The 16,724-nt window shown below is 43.1% G+C and overlaps 1 protein-coding gene and 1 long non-coding RNA gene across 7 annotated transcripts in view; both read left to right on the top strand.

The window, feature by feature from the left end:
- The window catches only part of TRMT1L (tRNA methyltransferase 1L), a 358,814-nt gene that overhangs the window by 317,089 nt on the left and 25,001 nt on the right, over nucleotides 1-16,724 (top strand). The gene's annotated exons all lie outside the window — the stretch shown is intronic.
- LOC143935554 (uncharacterized) lies at nucleotides 6,783-8,257 on the top strand. The gene is made up of 2 exons (XR_013263557.1): nucleotides 6,783-6,865; nucleotides 7,181-8,257. It is a non-coding gene; the product is annotated as an uncharacterized LOC143935554 (long non-coding RNA).

The following is a 16,724-nucleotide window of genomic DNA, read 5'->3' as shown; positions in this document are numbered from 1 at the left end:
ATAGAGAAATCAGTAGAATGGGAACGTCATGCATGAGACGCTTACGACAGCTATACGACGGCAGTACCTTTTGAAAGCTTTTTCAGATTTAAAACAAGAATTCAACATATCAAATAGTACCTTTTTATAAGTACTTACAACTTAGGCACGCGATCCAAACCCAGTTCAGGTCACAAATAATTGAATGGACTCAGCTTTTGATTTTGACCAGTATAATTAATTCAGATGTATCTAAAGGCCTAATCTCTAAAATATATACTAGTTTGGAAGCTAGAACAATAAGCAGAATAGGACTCTCTAAGAGTAGAGCTAAATGGGAAAGAGACATAGGGGCAATAACAGAGGATTGGGGAGAAATCCTGCAAAGAGGAAGGTTGGTCTCAATCTCTCCCTCACAGAAGGTGTCACACCTATTTCTGCTCCATAGGGCATACTATACTCCAGCAAAAATGTTTAGTCTTGGATGGAAACAAGATGATCATTGCCCTAGATGCGGAGCATCAGGTGATTTCATCCACATGCTTTGGAGATGCCCAAAGCTATTTAAGTATTGGATTGAAGTAGTAGACAGTATAAATAAAATCTTTAACGCTACCCTGGAACCAACGGCTAAGATCTGCTTACTGGGAAGTGTGGAGAGGGGCCAGAGCTCCGAAAGAAACTCTGGAGCCAGTTTTGAGATGCCTTTCTCAGGCAAGAAAAATGATTACACAGAAATGGCAGGCACATATTCCCCCCCGCTGCTGCAGAGTTGGGTTGATGCAGTCAATTTAGTAGTGGGAAATGAGAGAGTGATGTATACTCGACAGGGTAATTATGGGAAATTTATTAGAATGCGGAAATCCTGGCTAGATGGGGGGGGGACATATTTATATTTTTCCCCGTTTTTCTTCCTTTTTTCTTTTTTTCTTTCTTTTCTTCTTTCCTCCCCCCGCCCCTCTTTTGTAAATTTTTATTTTTCCGTATAATTAGTGGATATAAGTACACTTATATGGTGCAGGGAGGGGTGGGAGGGTTTGGGTTGCTGAGGAAATAGTATTGTTATCTGATATAATTTAGAATATTGTAACATTTATGTTGTGAAGAAAGTATTTTTCATAATTGATATTTTTTTATACTGTAATTTCTATAATTGCTATGTTCTTGGTGTTAAATTATTATATAAATGAATAAAAAAATTAATAAAAAAAAGAAGAAAATTCTTCCTTCTCATATTAAAGCACACTCAACCAGGGCGATTAGTGCCTCTTGGGCGGTGCATCATCAGGCCTCTATGGCTCAGATTTGCAAGGCCACGACTTGGTCTTCGGTTCATACGTTTATCAGATTTTATAAAATCGATGTAAAGGTCATGAGGATATTGCTTTTGGGCGCAGTATACTGCAGGCTGCAGTATGAGTCCTCTGGCCTCCTTTTTTGTTGCATCTCCCTCCCTTCTGTTGCTATTGCTATGGGACATCCCACTTAGTAAGTACTATGGCTCTGTGTCCCCTGATGTAAGAAAAGAAAACCGGATTTTTAAAATGGCTTACCTGTAAAATCCTTTTCTTTGATGTACATCAGGGGACACAGAGGTCTCTCCCTTCTTGTTAGCAATTTGTATTGCTTGGCTACAAAACTGAGGACTCCCGGGAGTGGGAGGGGTTATATAGGGAGTACACTTCTTACCTTAGGGCGTGCCAGTGTCCATCACCTATCAGTGGCCCTATAACCCACATAGTAAGTACTATGGCTCTGTGTCCCCTGATGAACATCAAAGAAAAGGATTTTACAGGTAAACTGTTTTTTAAAAATATTTTTTTTCCGTGTGTAGCTCTGCTTCCGTTCTAACTACTGCACCTCGAGTACAAAGGTTCTGACTCCTCTTTTAGCCAGATTGAGGGCCCAAAGTATAACGATTATGGTTTACCTAGTTGATCTGTTCTTCATAGACCAGTCGATAGCCCGCTTAGACCAAAGTATGCTCTGCAAATTTGACTACCTAGAATATCGAGGTCGAATTCTCATCCTAGGAGAAATCTTCTTTAAACCATGGGTCTGATCATAGGTACATCCAGAAAAGGGTATTCATACCCCAAGCAAAGATCAGTGCCATAAAGGAACTGATTTAGGTGTTCGAAGCAAGATTAATTTATCCTATTCAACTCTGCATGAGGTTGTTGGGAAAGATGGTGGCTTCATTCAAGGCCATTCCTTATGCTCAGTTTCATCAAGACTGCTGCAAAACGGTATCCTATAGGCTTGAAACAAAAGGGTTCAAGTTCTACATTCCCAATGTGTCTGACTCCAAAGCCTATGGCAACATTACCCTTTATAGCCCCCAATCTCATCTGATCTTGGAGGCAGAGTTGTGCCTAGTTAGTACCCAGATTAAAGACCACCTGGAAATACCAGGTGCTGTAGGCTGGGTGTGCCGAAGCCTCAGTTTATGGTTAATATCCAAAAATCTGCAAAGGGGAAATCCTTCAGTTACCTGGGAAATAGTAACAACATATACCAACCTTATTTTGTTTAGGTTGGGGAACAGTCCTGAAAGAGGCAACTGTCCAAGAGAAATGGCCCAGATCAGAAATGGCCTTGCCCATTAACATTCCAAAAATTCAGACTTGGTCCTGAGGGCATGAACGTTCAGTTTACGGTATTATCCTGTCAGGATTCAATCTGTCAATGCCACAGCAATGGCCTATATTAATCACCAAGGGGGCACAAGAAGTTGTGAGGTCCAGAGAAAAATTAATCCTGTCCTATCTTGGGCAGAAAACAATGTACTTTGTCTATCTGGTAGTCTTTATTCTAGGAATAGAAAATTGGTAGGTGGACTACTTGAGTCGTCAGCAGTTGTTCCCAGGAGAATGGTCTCTAAACCCAGATATCTTCCTGTCAATATATAAAAAAATGAGGGATCCCAGACATAGATCTGTTTGCGTCCAAGTTCAACAAAGAAATCGACAACTTTGTGTCAAGAACAAAGGATCCACTAGAATGCGCAACGGATGCCTTGCTATTCCCGTGGAATCGGTTCTCACTGATTTATGCATTCCCTCATATTCTGCCTGCATCCACGACTTCTTTGCAGGATCAAGCAGGAAGAGAAGTCATTGATTCTTGTGAACCCCAGCGGTGCCCAGGAAATCTTCATATGCAAAGATCATAAAGATGGCAGTAGGGGACCCATAGACTCTACCATCACGGCCAGACCTTCTCTCTCAAGAGCCAGAGTTCCATCCTACTTTACAAACGCTAAATTTAATGGTTTTGATATTGAGACCCACACTCTGAAGAAGCGTGGGCTGTCGGGTTCAGTAGTTTTCTACCTTGGTTAATGCAAGGGAGCCGGCCTCCATAATTTTTTATGCAATCAAAGTCTACTTAAAGGTGTATACTCAGATTTGGAAAACGGTTGTTTTGTTCGTATCGCCTGAAGGTCCTAAAAGAGGAACCGGCACCATTGAAATCTACTATTCTAAATAGATTCGACAAGTAATCATTCAAGCTTATGGTTTAAAGAGGTAGATTGCACCCTCTCAAAGCAAAACGCACTCCTCTAGGGCTGCTAGTGCTTCGTGGGCAGTGCATCACCAAGCCTCCATGTCTCAATTCTGCAAGGCCACTACTTTGGCTTCAATCCATACATTTACCAGATTCTATCTGGTGGATGTAAAAAGACATGAGAATGTCGCCTTTGGGCGCAGTGTACTTGTGGGTAGCAGTATAAATCCTCTGTTCTCTTGGTGCCCTACTTTGGTTGTGTCTCTCTCCCCTAAGTTGGCATTACTCTGGGACATCCCACATGGTAATTACTATGGCGCTGTGTCCCATGATGAAGATTGACAAAGATTTTTTTATAACAGCTTACCTGTAAAATCTGTTTCTTTTGAAGTTCACAGAGGTCCCCCCTTCCTTCTAGTATACACATGTATTGCTTTGCTCCAAAACTGAGATACTCCCGGTATGGGAGGGGTTATATAGGGAGGAAACTTCCTGTTTAGGGTGTGCCAGTGTGTAGCACCTGAAGGTGGACTATAACCCACTTAGTAATTACTATGGCTCTGTGTCCTGTGATGTACTTCAAAAGAAAAGGATTTTACAGGTAAGCTGTTATAAAAATCCTATTTTTTGACTCCAGTTACAGCAAATTACATCCCAGCACTAGTGGCCATTTGCAGTTCATGTGGGTCTGTGATAGAATATGTGCTTTGCAAAATTCCATCTACAAACTTTATAGTGACAGGTATGTGGATTTGATGTATTGGTTAACTCTGAGCATTCCTTTATCATGTGCACTGTTATTTTCTGTGTATCTGTTCAATATATTACTTTGTCTTTTTTTTATTTGTTATGTCTCAAATTTACATTCATGCTGGTCTGCCATCTGTGAAGGCTCTGGCCCCTCACCCCCTCCATCTGTTGCTTTCCCCCCCACCCCCTTTTTTTCTCAGGCACGGGAGGGCTTTACCTGGACATGCCCCATTTCCATCTTGTTTCACGCCCTTCAGGGCGTTTGTGTTCCCTTTTTCTCAATTGAGTATATGATCTCCATTGTTTGAAACGTTTAACACATGAGGTCAGTACTAATACCAATAGATGTTTATTTACAATGATTCAGTTGATGTGTCTGAATATTTTAATATATATTTTTTGTGTAATTATATCAATATTGTAGATTGTCTGTATTCATCTAGAAGCTCTACCATCCCTCTTGCCCTGAAGAAGACCCTTACCTCACATGTTGAAACACGTTGGATTTTACCTTTCTTTCTCTTTCTGACAGTTGGTTTGGGCCTCTTCCATTATTAATTTCATCCAAATTTTCTCGGACCATCTTAGAGCCCATTCACACAGGGGCAACACGACTTGTAGGCGACTTGAGTCAGGCAACTTGGACACGACTTGAGTTAAGATCACAGCGCGACTTGGGACGACTTCAAAACGACTTGTGATGACTTCAAGCGCGACTTGGGACGACTTACAAGTCGCCCCTGGCCAGGCGACTTTTGCCGAGGCCAAGCAGAGAATGAGCTCAAGGGGGAACTCCACGGCAAATTTCTGAAAAAAATTTGGCGTGGGTTCCCCCTCCGAGAGCATACCAGGCCCTTAGGTCTGGTATGGATTCCAAGGGGAACCCCCTACGCCGAAAAAACGGCGTGGGGGTCCCCCCAGATCCACACCAGACCCTTATCCGAGCACGCTACCCGGCCGGCCAGGAACGAGCGGGCGCCCCCCCCCCCCTCCTGAGCCGTACCAGGCCGCGTGCCCTCAACATGGGGGGGTGCCTTGGGGGAGGGGGGGCGTGCGGCCCCCCCACCCCAAAGCACCTTGTCCCCATGTCGATTGTCCCCATGTCTTTGCTACCCACAAAGGCAAATCCACTTTGCACTTCAGGTGCACTGCAGGTTCACTTGGAAGTGCAGTCATTTTAAAGGGGAAGATCTGAAATGAGGGAGAGTTCTGCTGTTTTTTTCATCCAATCATGTATAAGCAAAAATGCTATTTTTTATTTTCCTTGCATGTCCTCCTCAGAATAACAGCGACTGCACTTGCAAGTGCACTTGTAGTGCAAAGTGGACTTGCTTTTAGTAAATCAACCCCATGATCTCTATTTGCCTACCTCGCAGAACGGTGGTTTGCTTTGCCTCTCCTGGGAATGATCGGCGGGTCCCAGTGGCCACTGGACCTGCTGTTTGGCTCCCGCTGTGTTTGAGTGGGGCTTCTGCAGCGTGCATGTGCCCCAAAGCCCTTGAAAGAAATTGCGTACAGGTACCTGATTTTGCGCTTAAGAGGACTTTCACACCGAGCCACCCCAGGTGTTGGCGGTAAAGTGATGCTATTTTTAGCACCACTTTACCGTCATTTTAGCAGCGCTATTTGGCTGTAAGCAGGGCGGTTTTACACCCCCGCTAGCAGCTGAAAAGGGGTTAAATCCACCCGCAAAATGCCGCCAGTATCGCATCACTGCCCCATTGATTTAAAAGAAGCTGCTGGCAGGACTTTTTCTGACGTCCTGCCAGCGCACTGCTCCAGTGTGAAAGCCCACGGGCTTTTACACTGGAGTGAATGGAGCTGTTTTTTTCAGGTGCTATTTTTAGAGCTGTAGCGCCTAAAAAATGTTGGCCTCCCTGCCACAGTATGTAGGTGGGGCGGTCCTTAAGGAGGAGTTGACTCCCTCCAGGCATACGCCTGAATTTAATCACCACAATATATATCCTAATTTCCTGGGATTTTTAAGGCAATCCAAACAAATGGTTTTAATATAAATATTGTTCATTTATGGTTTTCTTAAAGTATATAAAAATCAGGGGTCAAGTCCTGGGGAAAAAAGTGTGGGAACTCCCACCCAAGATCCACTCGCCCACCAAAAAAAATAAAAAATGATACGCTCATATGCACGAACACTTCAAAAGTGGTATTTTTCATCCAATTTTCGTATTGTGTGTATGAAGCTTAACTGTTAGTACATAAAAAAAAAAAACAATCCTCAATAAACATAAATACAGTAATTCTCTGAATAATCAGCATTCATTCAATTGTGCTTCCATGCAAATGTAAACATCATGGAAAAAGTACAGGAAAGGAACTCCGTTCCCATGCGTTCCCGCAGGACTTGAGCCCTGATAAAAATGTATTTTTTATAGCACAAGCAGTATAACACACAAAGAATGCATCGAGTGGTATTCCCCAGCTACTTGCTGTTCGGTCCCGTCTTCAGTTGTACAACTGTGTATAGTTCCCAAGAGTTGTGGATTTCCACCATGTTTCAAAATAAAAATACAATAATTTCTTTTTCAGGGATCTTTACCACTCTGCAACACTGAATAACATCATTTTAGAATCCATACATCATGCTCACATACAGTGCATTGAAAAGGTATTTACACTCCTTGAAATTTTCCACATTTTTTGTTGCATCCAAAAATGTAAATGTATTTTATTGGGATTTTATGTGAAAGAACAACACAAAGTGACACAATTATGAAATGGAAGGAAAATGATAAAATGGTTTTCAATTTTTTTTTTTTACAAATACATTTTTGAAAAGCGTGGAGTGCATTTCTATTCGGCCATTCTAACACATGAATATGCTTTGATCTAAACCATTCCATTGTAGCTCTGGCTGTAGGTTTAGGGTCGTTGTTCTGCTGTTTACAGTTGTGCCATATCATTTTCTTTTTTTCTTTTTAAGGTGATGGATTGAATAGTGCTCCATGAGATGTTCATTCACTAAGGTTCTACAACAAACCTCTGAGGGCTTCACAGAACAGATGTTTTTATGCTGAGATTACATTACACACAGATGGACTCTTTACTAATTAGGTGACCTCTGAAGGCAATTGGTTCCACTAGATGTTAGTTAGCAGTATCCGAGTAAAGGGGCTGAGTACAAATGCACCCCACACTTTTCAGATATACAGTATATTTGTAAAAAAAATTGAAAACCATTTTTCATTTTCCTTCCACTTCACAATTATGTGCCACTTTGGAAAAAACAGGAAGAATAAAAGAAATTCACCCAAGAACAGCGAGAGACTTGTTGCATGATTATACAAAATATAAACTTTTAATTCATATCAAAAAGAACTACTATAGTAAACCTACACCATGAGCAGGGGCCATATTAACAATCCACAGACAATGAAAAATAAGACAACATAGTCTTAAAAAGGGAAGGTGCAGCTGCACTCACACTAACATACATATCACTAATGCATATCCACACACACTCCTCTGAATACAGCCTCTACAGACTATTACGACAAAGGGACATGTGACTTTGTATCGGCATAAAAATGATGTATCGTGCGGTCAAACAAAGCTTAATGAAAAATTAATAGTCCAAAAGCACCCAGGAAACAAAACTATTTTGTCATATTATTTCATATATATCACATGCTTCCTTAGGTGACAGTTCATATACTTGCTTTGTAAAGTTGGTAGTAAAGCAGCATAAGTTAGTCTTAGTTATGTGTATAAACACAGAGCAAACAGGAAACATACAGAACATACAGTGAAAATATCTGCACAGCTTTGATGAGACTAAGCGAGGTAGGTGGAAAGAAAAGGAGGCCAAGCAGGAGCAAAGCAAACAGCAGAGCATCACATATGCTTTTTTGTGTATTTATATCTATATAGAGTTCTTGTATCAGTCTCTCCACAGTGCTTCCTGTGTGTGTGTATGTATATGTGTGTGTGTGTATATATATATTACACACGAGTGACACAGGGGCTCAAATGGAACCAAAGCTGAGGTAAGACATCAGGTGTGTATTTATATTCACAAAATTCTCATAGCAGTCGGGTGAATTTCTTTTATTCTCCCTGTTTTTTCTGATATGCCATAAGAATAGGAGAGTCGCTGTTTCTGGTGATTTTTGACCCAAAATTAAGTTGCTGATTAGTTAAATTATGATTTTTATTGAATAATAAATATATTTGGTTGATGCGGGCACAAAAATCTATTTTGTTTATGTGCCACTTTGTGTTGGTCTATCACATAAAATCCCAATAAAATGCATTTACAATTTTGGTTGTAACATAACAAAGTGGAAAATTTCAAGGGTATGAATACTTTTTCAATACATCGTGCTCACGCATATTGAGCCCACTTGATATGTTCAGTGATACTTGCATACTATGTTATCTTTAGTTAGAGTGCTCTCACAGCTCAAAAATGCCCCCACATCATCATCGTGGTTCATTCATGATACATAAGGACCGCTGGACTGTCTAAATATTCAACACCATAGCTTCAAAAAGGAAAAAGTACAAAAAATTGTTTTAATAAAAGATGATGAAAATGATTTATACTAAATAAAATGTATGCATCTCCCATTTTTACATCTACAATTCTATGGTATCCGGTAAATGAATCAGGTCACCAGGGCAGAGACTATGATCCCCCTCCTCTATGGTATCCTTCTAGGGCCGTTATGTGTTTGTACGAGCATTACAGCTCTTTCCCCAAGGGAAAGAGTTTAGAGATAGAGCTGTAATGCTCATACAAACATGTAACAGCCCCGGAAGGATACAATAGAGCACCATGGATCATCCTCTCTGCCCTGATTAATTTACTGGATACCATAGACTTGTACGTTTACTTGTAAGTACCACTCACCTGGCTTCTACTATATATATATATATATATGGTTCTTCATCTTTTATAAAAACAATTTTTTGTACTTTTTCCTTTTTGAAGCTTTGGTGTTGAATATTTGGACACAGTCCAGTGGTCCTACTGTATCATAAATAATGAACCACAATAACGATATAGGGGCATTTTTGATCTGTAAGAGCACTCTAGCTAAAGATGGCATAGTATGTGTCACTGAACACATCAAATGGGCTCAATATGCGTGGGCACGATGTATTAATTCTAAAATTAAGTTATTCTATGTTTCAGAGTGGTAAAAATCCCTGAAGAAACGATTGTATTTTTATTTTGAAACGCGTTGGGTCTCCACAACTCTTGGGAACCATCCACAGTTGTTCAACTGATGACGGGACCGAACAACAAGTAGATATGGAATACCACTTGATGCATTCAGTGTGTTAATATGTATACTGCTTGTGCTATATGTGGTTGTATGTAAAGAGATTTTATACGTGTTGAAAAAATAAATTGTTATATACTTTAAGAAACCATAATGAAAGATATTGATATTAAAACCATTTGTTTGGATTGCCTTAAAAATACCAGGAAATTGGGTTGTATATTGTGATTAAATTCAGCTGTATGCCTGGAGGGAGCTAACTCCTCCTTAAGTACCACCCCACCTACATATACTGTGCTATATATGGTTGTATGTAAAGATATTTTATTAGTGTTGGTCATTTTTTATATACTTTTATTTATTGTTTCTTAAAAAAAAAAAAAAAAAAAAAAAAATTATATATATATATATATATATATATATATATATATATATATATATATATATATATATATATATAATATTATTTATATTTATTTTTTTAATATATATATGTGTGTGTGTGTGTGTGTGTGTGTATGTATGTATGTATGTATGTATATATATATATATATATATATATATATATATTATGTTTTGATTGCCTTAAAAATCCCAGGAAATGAGGATATTGTGTTGATTAACTAGGGATATTGGCAATCGCACCCCCAGCCATATGAATTTGTCTATTTTACCTGCCTTTAATTTATCAATTTTTATGTGCACTTACTATTGAGGCTCTGGAAATTTAGAGTTGGGACCACAGTATATCCACAAGTCCCTTGACGTAGGCACTGTGGCCCGGGCATATATTTGCAAATGTGTGCAAATAAAACCCTCTGTTTTTAACGCAAACTGTTAGGGCCAATTTGGTTGTTTTGCAGACTGCCCAGTAAGTGTCCTGGGAAAAAAAGTTTGCAATGTGCATTGCCCTTTCATATGCACTCTACTGGAAAGGCCTGTTATAGATTGGGGTGGTTGCCACTTTTTTTGTACAGTGCGGACTCTGCAGAGATTCTGATCCTCAACCTTTGGAATTTATTGTTGGAATTGAATGCTTGGGCCTGCTGATGGATGTGGAAGTACAGAATTTAGTACAGAATCCTTTCTACACCAGGGAAAACTCCCAGAGTCGCTCCTGGATTCAGGTCTGCATAAGGCTTTTGGGTCTGACTCTAGCCTCCTTTTGAGGTTGTGCCATATGCCCAGTTTTACTTCAGATTTTTGCAATTAAACATGTTGGCAGCATGCAACACAGACTCAGTCCTTGAACCACTCCATGTGTCAGACATGCAGCTCCAGAACTCGCTCTTGCGCAGTGAATTTCCAAACTGGTGCTGGAGTCAGGAAAACCCTAAATTGGTTGTCCCTTCAATGCAGGACACCTTAGTTATGAGGCCAACTGGCAAGAATGTAGGAAGACAATGCCATGGCCTACATCAGGGGTAGGCAACTTTGGCACTCCAACTGTGGTGAAACTACTGATTCCATCATGCATCTGCGAGTCATGCCTGTAATTGTCAGGGTCTTGCAATGTCTCATGGGACTTTTCAAAACAGCTGGAGGGCCTAGGTTTCCTACCCCTGGCCTACATCAACTATTAAGGAGGCATCAGAAGTCGGCATTTGGTGGAAAATTGGTAGATGTACTTTTAGTCATTGGCGTCTGCAACCACCAGATGTGTTCTAAGCCCATTGCCACAGGTGGACGATGCCAGCCATGGATCTTCTGATGTCCAAATACAACAACAAACTGGACAGTTTTGTCGCCATGTCCAGGGACCTTGGGCCTTAGCAGTTGACACTCTAGTGACTCCATGAGATCTGTTCCACCTGATCTGCACCTTTCTGCATCTCCAGGATGCCCTTCTTCTGCTCCTTAGTATCGAGATTGAGGATATTCGATTTTCAGGTGCATCAAACTGGCCCAAGAGAATGTACTATTCGGACATAAGCAGACTCTCTATGGTCCCCTCTGGACCATCTGTCCCAAGGGCCAGTCTACCATCCTGCTTTTCACTTGTAGCTTTAACAGCATAGCTGTTTAAGCACAGGTCCTTAGGGTCAGAAGCCTCTCAGATTTGTTCATCCCTGCGTTCTTGATAGTTAGAAAACTGGCTTGTCACAAAGTCTATTCATTGCACTTGTGAGGTCTTTTTTGTGTGGGGAAAGAAACAATTAGAAAAATATATACATAAAACTTTTTCAGAAATAAACAACTGATAATTGGCATGTGCGTATGTATTCACCCCCTTTGTTAGGAAGCCAATAAAAAGCTCTGGTGCAACCACTTATCTTCAGAAGTCATATAATTAGTAAAATGATGTCCACCTGTGTGCAAACTAAGTGTCACGTGATCTGTCATTACATTAATACACCTTTTTGAAAAGGTGGCAACACCTAATCAAGAGGCACCACTAACCAAACACTGCCGTGAAGACCAAGGAACTCTCCAAACAAGGGACAATGTTGTTGAGAAGTACAAGTCAGGGTTAGGTTATATAAAAAAAATATCCAAATCTTTGATGATCCCTTGGAGCACTATCAAGTCTATCATAACCAAATAGAAAGAACAGCAGCAAACCTGCCAAGGGACGGCCGCACACCAAAACTCACGGACCGGGCAATGAGGCATTAATCAGAGGCAACACAGAGACCTAAGATAACCCTGGGGGAGCTGCAGAGCTCCACAGCAGAGACTGGAGTATCTGTACATAGGACGGCAATAAGCTGTACTCTCAATAGAGTTAGGCTTATGGCAGAGTGGCAAGAAGAAAGCCATTACTTTCAGAAAAAAAATGGCACGTTTTGAGTTCGCAAAAAGGCATGTGGGAGACTCCCAAAATGTATGGCGCAAGGTGCTCTGGTCTGATGAGACTAAAATTTAACTTTTTGGCCATCAAAGAAAATGCTATATCTGGCGCAAACCCAACACATCACCCAAAGAACACCATCCCCACAGTGAAAAATGGTGGTGGCAGCATTATGCTGTGGGCATGTTTTTCAGCAGTCTAGACTGGGAAACTGGTCAGAGTTGAGGGAAAGATGAATGGTGCTTAAATACAGGGATATTCTTGAGCAAAACCTGTACCACTCTGTGTGTGATTTGAGTCTAGGATGGAGGTTCACCTTCCAGCTGGACAATGACCCCCAAACACACTGCTAAAGCAACATTTGAGTTGTTTAAGGGGAAACATGTAAATATGTTGGAATGGCCTAGTCAAAGCCCAGACCTCAATCCAATAGAACATCTGTGGTCAGATTTAAAGATTGCTGTTCACAAGCGCAAACCATCCAACTTGAAGGAGCTGGAGCAGTTTTGCAAGAAGGAATGGGCAAAAATCCCAGTGGTAAGATGTGGCAAGCTCATAGAGACTTACCCAAAGCAAGTTGGAGCTGTGATAGCCACAAAAGGTGGCTCTACATAGTATTGACTTAAGGGGGGTGAATAGTTATGCACATCCTCAAACAATCCATGTTAATTCCAGTTTGAGGCAACAAAACACAAAAAATGCCAAGGGGGGTGAATACTTTAGCAAGACACTGTATTTTCTGTGAGGCATAATGAGACTTTTGAATATGTCATTTTTTTTTCCCATAGCGTCTTTCAGGACAGCCACCTATGAGAAAACTCGGCTTCTCCCTTCTTGGGAAACACTACCCAGCCCAGAATTAAAAGCATGCTTCCCCACAGAGTCTTCAGTTCTGATGTTTCCTCCGGCAGGGAGACACAGCGGGGAACCGTGGCCAAGACAGCCGGGGAGTCTGGGAAGGAGACAGAGGTCTCTGAAGACTAATGGCAGTTCTATGCCTCGGGCAGAGGTTACCTGGCAGCCACACTAGTTTAGTTTTTTTTTTTCACCCAAGTTTCTCTGAAAGGTTGTGTCATGGGAAGCTCTGGGGGCCCACTTTCAGGTTCTCAGTGAAGGCTTAGGGGTCGCTGCAGATCCAACCCCCCCGCATTTTTTTTACAGCCTGCAATGAAGCTCCCATCGGGGTTGTGTCACTTCCGGTGGGGGTGGGAACTTCTCTGTGATCTGAGGCTTCCAGTTCCAGCCATGGATGCTGAAGGTGGGCCTGGCTGTTGCACAGGCAGCCAGTGGCAGGACCATGCTTTTCACGGCGGGAGTGCATCGGAGGCAGGGGCCATCCTGACGATGCCAGCATCAGCCATCTTAAGGGGAACCCGGGGGAGTACACCCCTTACCAGTCTGTCACCTGCAGCTCCACAGGTGCTGTTCCCTTTTGCTGGTCAGAGGGAGGAGGAGACACATGGGACCTGGGGGCTGATGGTTCTATTTGCTCTCCCGGGGGGTCCCTACAGGTCTGGCTGGTGGAGAAGGGAAGATCCCAAGGCAGGCGCTGATCCAGACAGGAGCACAGTTAAAGCGGGGTTGCCTGCCAGTTGGGCGGGTTGTAAATCCCACAGCCCTAGACTGTGCCTTCACCAGTGGAGTAGGGTACCGCACCCTTCCTGGTCACCCCCTCCGGGGGGAGGGGGGTGGAGCTTTCCAATATAGAGTTCGGCAGCAAGGGTGAAGCAGCCATAGCTCACAGGATAAGTGCAACCATGGGAGACTTCCTGAAGACATAGGATGTTATCCTCAGGTCGGCTCCTGGTGACCTTGGGCAAGTCACTTTGACAGTAGCTCAGCAGTTAATACTGCTACCTTGCAACTCTGGGGTCACTGGTTTGATGGTGCTGATAGTTCAGATCCCTGAGCAGTCTCCTGGTGACTCTGGTGAGACTACCCACGGGCTGGGTGGATGGCACTTCTGCCTAGCTGCACTGGGGTCATTGGTTCAGAGCCACACCATTCCAGTGCTTGCCTCGAAGTTTGTGGGTTCTCCCTGTGTCTGTGTGGGTTTCTTAGGCTATGATCCAAAGACCTGCGGCCATTTTATATACTCAGCACATTGGCTGAGTGGCATACACTTGTGAGCCAAAAGCAGTTCAAGTCCCAAAAAAGGCTAACACCCTGTGTGTTCATTAGTGTTTGAAATCACAGGGTTACTGGCTGGATGGTGCCCTACGGCCACATCACCCCGAACGCGCCCGATATAGGAAGCTAAACAGGGTAGTCCCTGGTTGGTACCTGAAGGGAAGGCATCGGAGGGTTGAAGGTCTTCAGGAGACCAGGCCCTGGTAAGGTACTCTTGTTTAGAAAGGGGAGAAGGCCTGGATGATGAATCTAGTAGGCCTCCTCATTACAAAGCTTCCCTGAAAGAGGTGATTGATCTTTTAAGTGCGATCCTTACCACTTTGGGGATCCAGGAGGACAAGAAAACCATTCTCGCTCCACAACCGAAGACAGCGGTAGGGGAGGGGGTTCCTGTCCAGGAGGTCTTGGAAGCCTTAGAGGGAGTGGCAGGGTCCAGTTACGCTGAAGGCTTGGGTTCAGAACCCGCCGCTCCCACCAGATGCAGTTTTTTTTCCACAGCTTCAGACATACCGACCTAGTCTTGGTAGACAGAGGGGCATTGTCGGGTTTCATGGTCAAGAGAATGAATGCTCTCTTCTGAAAGGGCCTATGATATTTTCACCATCAGCGATTTACGCTGGTGTCTCTGACACAAGGGCTGGCACACGTAGAAGCACGGACGGCAAACCGGTGGGTCCACCAATTCTCTAAAAATGGCTTTTTGGCACAAGACGCAATAGGTTCCCTGGCCTGCCCGCCCTGCCTCCTCCGCGCCTGACAGGCAGGCGGTGCACGGCCGGCTTAAAGCCTCCCAAGGCTTGGCCTGATGGAAAGCGTGTAAAAGGTGGTGCAGTTTTTTTCCTAGAGGGCCTGTGGTGGCTCTTAATTTTAGAAAAACCTAGCTTGGTCCGCTTTCTGTGTTAAAGGTGTATTTTTCTTTCTCCAGGAAAAAAAAAAGAAAAATCCTAAGTATAGATGAGGCCGCTGTGGAGTATCCATCCGGTGTCAGTAAGACAGGCCAGGTCCGCATGGGGCTTGGCAAACGCCCATTCCAGCGGCACAGTGGACATGTCTACTCAGCTAAATTTTCAGCTAAAGAGTGTGGGACCACAGTCAAAGTTCTGGGAATAACTTAGCACTGGCTCGAAGAGCCATGCCTCTTGGTCCTGAGGGCGCTGACCATTGCCTCCAGGGGGAGAGGCGGCCCCTGGTAGTCTACTAAGGTGGGGTACCTAAAGACTAAGCACTCCCAGATAATAGGCAGGCATCCACCAGGAGTGCTATAATATCAGGAAATATTCATGCTGCGGTGATGGGCATTACAGTGGCTTAGTGGTTTGCTCACCAGCCTAGCAGCACTGGAGTCATGGGTTCAGATCCCAACCTGGGCATCAGAGCCCTGCAGCTTTGCGTTACAGTTGCTGGACCAGTTATAGGTCTGCGGTTTCCCAAGTGCGACCTCATTTTACTTATTGCAGGCACTCGGGGACCTCCCTTTGAAATTTTTAGTTAATGGGTCGTTAAGGCGATTCATTCCTTTTTTTCTTTACAAGGGCTAAAGTAAGTGATAAAACCTCTAGCAGTACCTGGGTAAGATGGCATAAGCTAACTACTGGTCAAGCCTATATGCTAGGGAGATCTCAGGCTGGTGCTACTCCGGGACAGATCTGTGCAGCAGCAATGTGGTTCAGCTCTCCCACCTTTTACCTGACGCTACTTGTTGTCAGCAAAGGGATTAGGCTCATTGAACACAGGGTCCTGCAAGCCATAGTTCCACCCCCACCCTAAGGGTAAGTGCACGCTTATTCTCTCATAGGTGGCTGTCCTGAAAGACGCTATGGGAAAACTAGAGTTACTTACTGGTAACGTCTCTTTCAGGACAGCACTCTGTACCCACCCTGGTTTGCTTACCTTTTGGGTTCCTGTCTCAGTAAATTATGGTGTATGATGTGTTGTTGTGTCTCCCCAGCTGGCCGGAGTTGCTCTTGAACTGAGGAGCCAGCAGGGAAGCATGCTTTTAATTCTGGGTTGGGTGGTGTTTCCTGAGAAGGAAAGACCTTAGTTTACCAATAATTGCACCCCAAAATACATTCTGCTACTCCTTCTGAGTATGACAATACTACATGTGAGACTTTTCCAAAGCCTGACCACATACAGAGGCCCAACATCCAAGTAGCACCTTCAGGCTTCTAACACATAGCATGTACATATCAAGAATTGTACCCCAAAATACATTCTGCTGAGCAAAGGGTAAACAAAAGAATACCTGTGGTTTTAGTAGTGCAGATGTCCACAAAGAACATTTTTTCCAGACAACAGGCAAGGATGTGGTCAGCGAC

Source organism: Lithobates pipiens, unplaced genomic scaffold, assembly GCF_037356315.1.
Source record: "Lithobates pipiens isolate NorthernLeopardFrog02 unplaced genomic scaffold, aLitPip1_a1.2 Scaffold_28, whole genome shotgun sequence".
NCBI lineage: Eukaryota > Metazoa > Chordata > Amphibia > Anura > Ranidae > Lithobates > Lithobates pipiens.
This window is presented reverse-complemented; position numbering and strand designations above follow the sequence as displayed.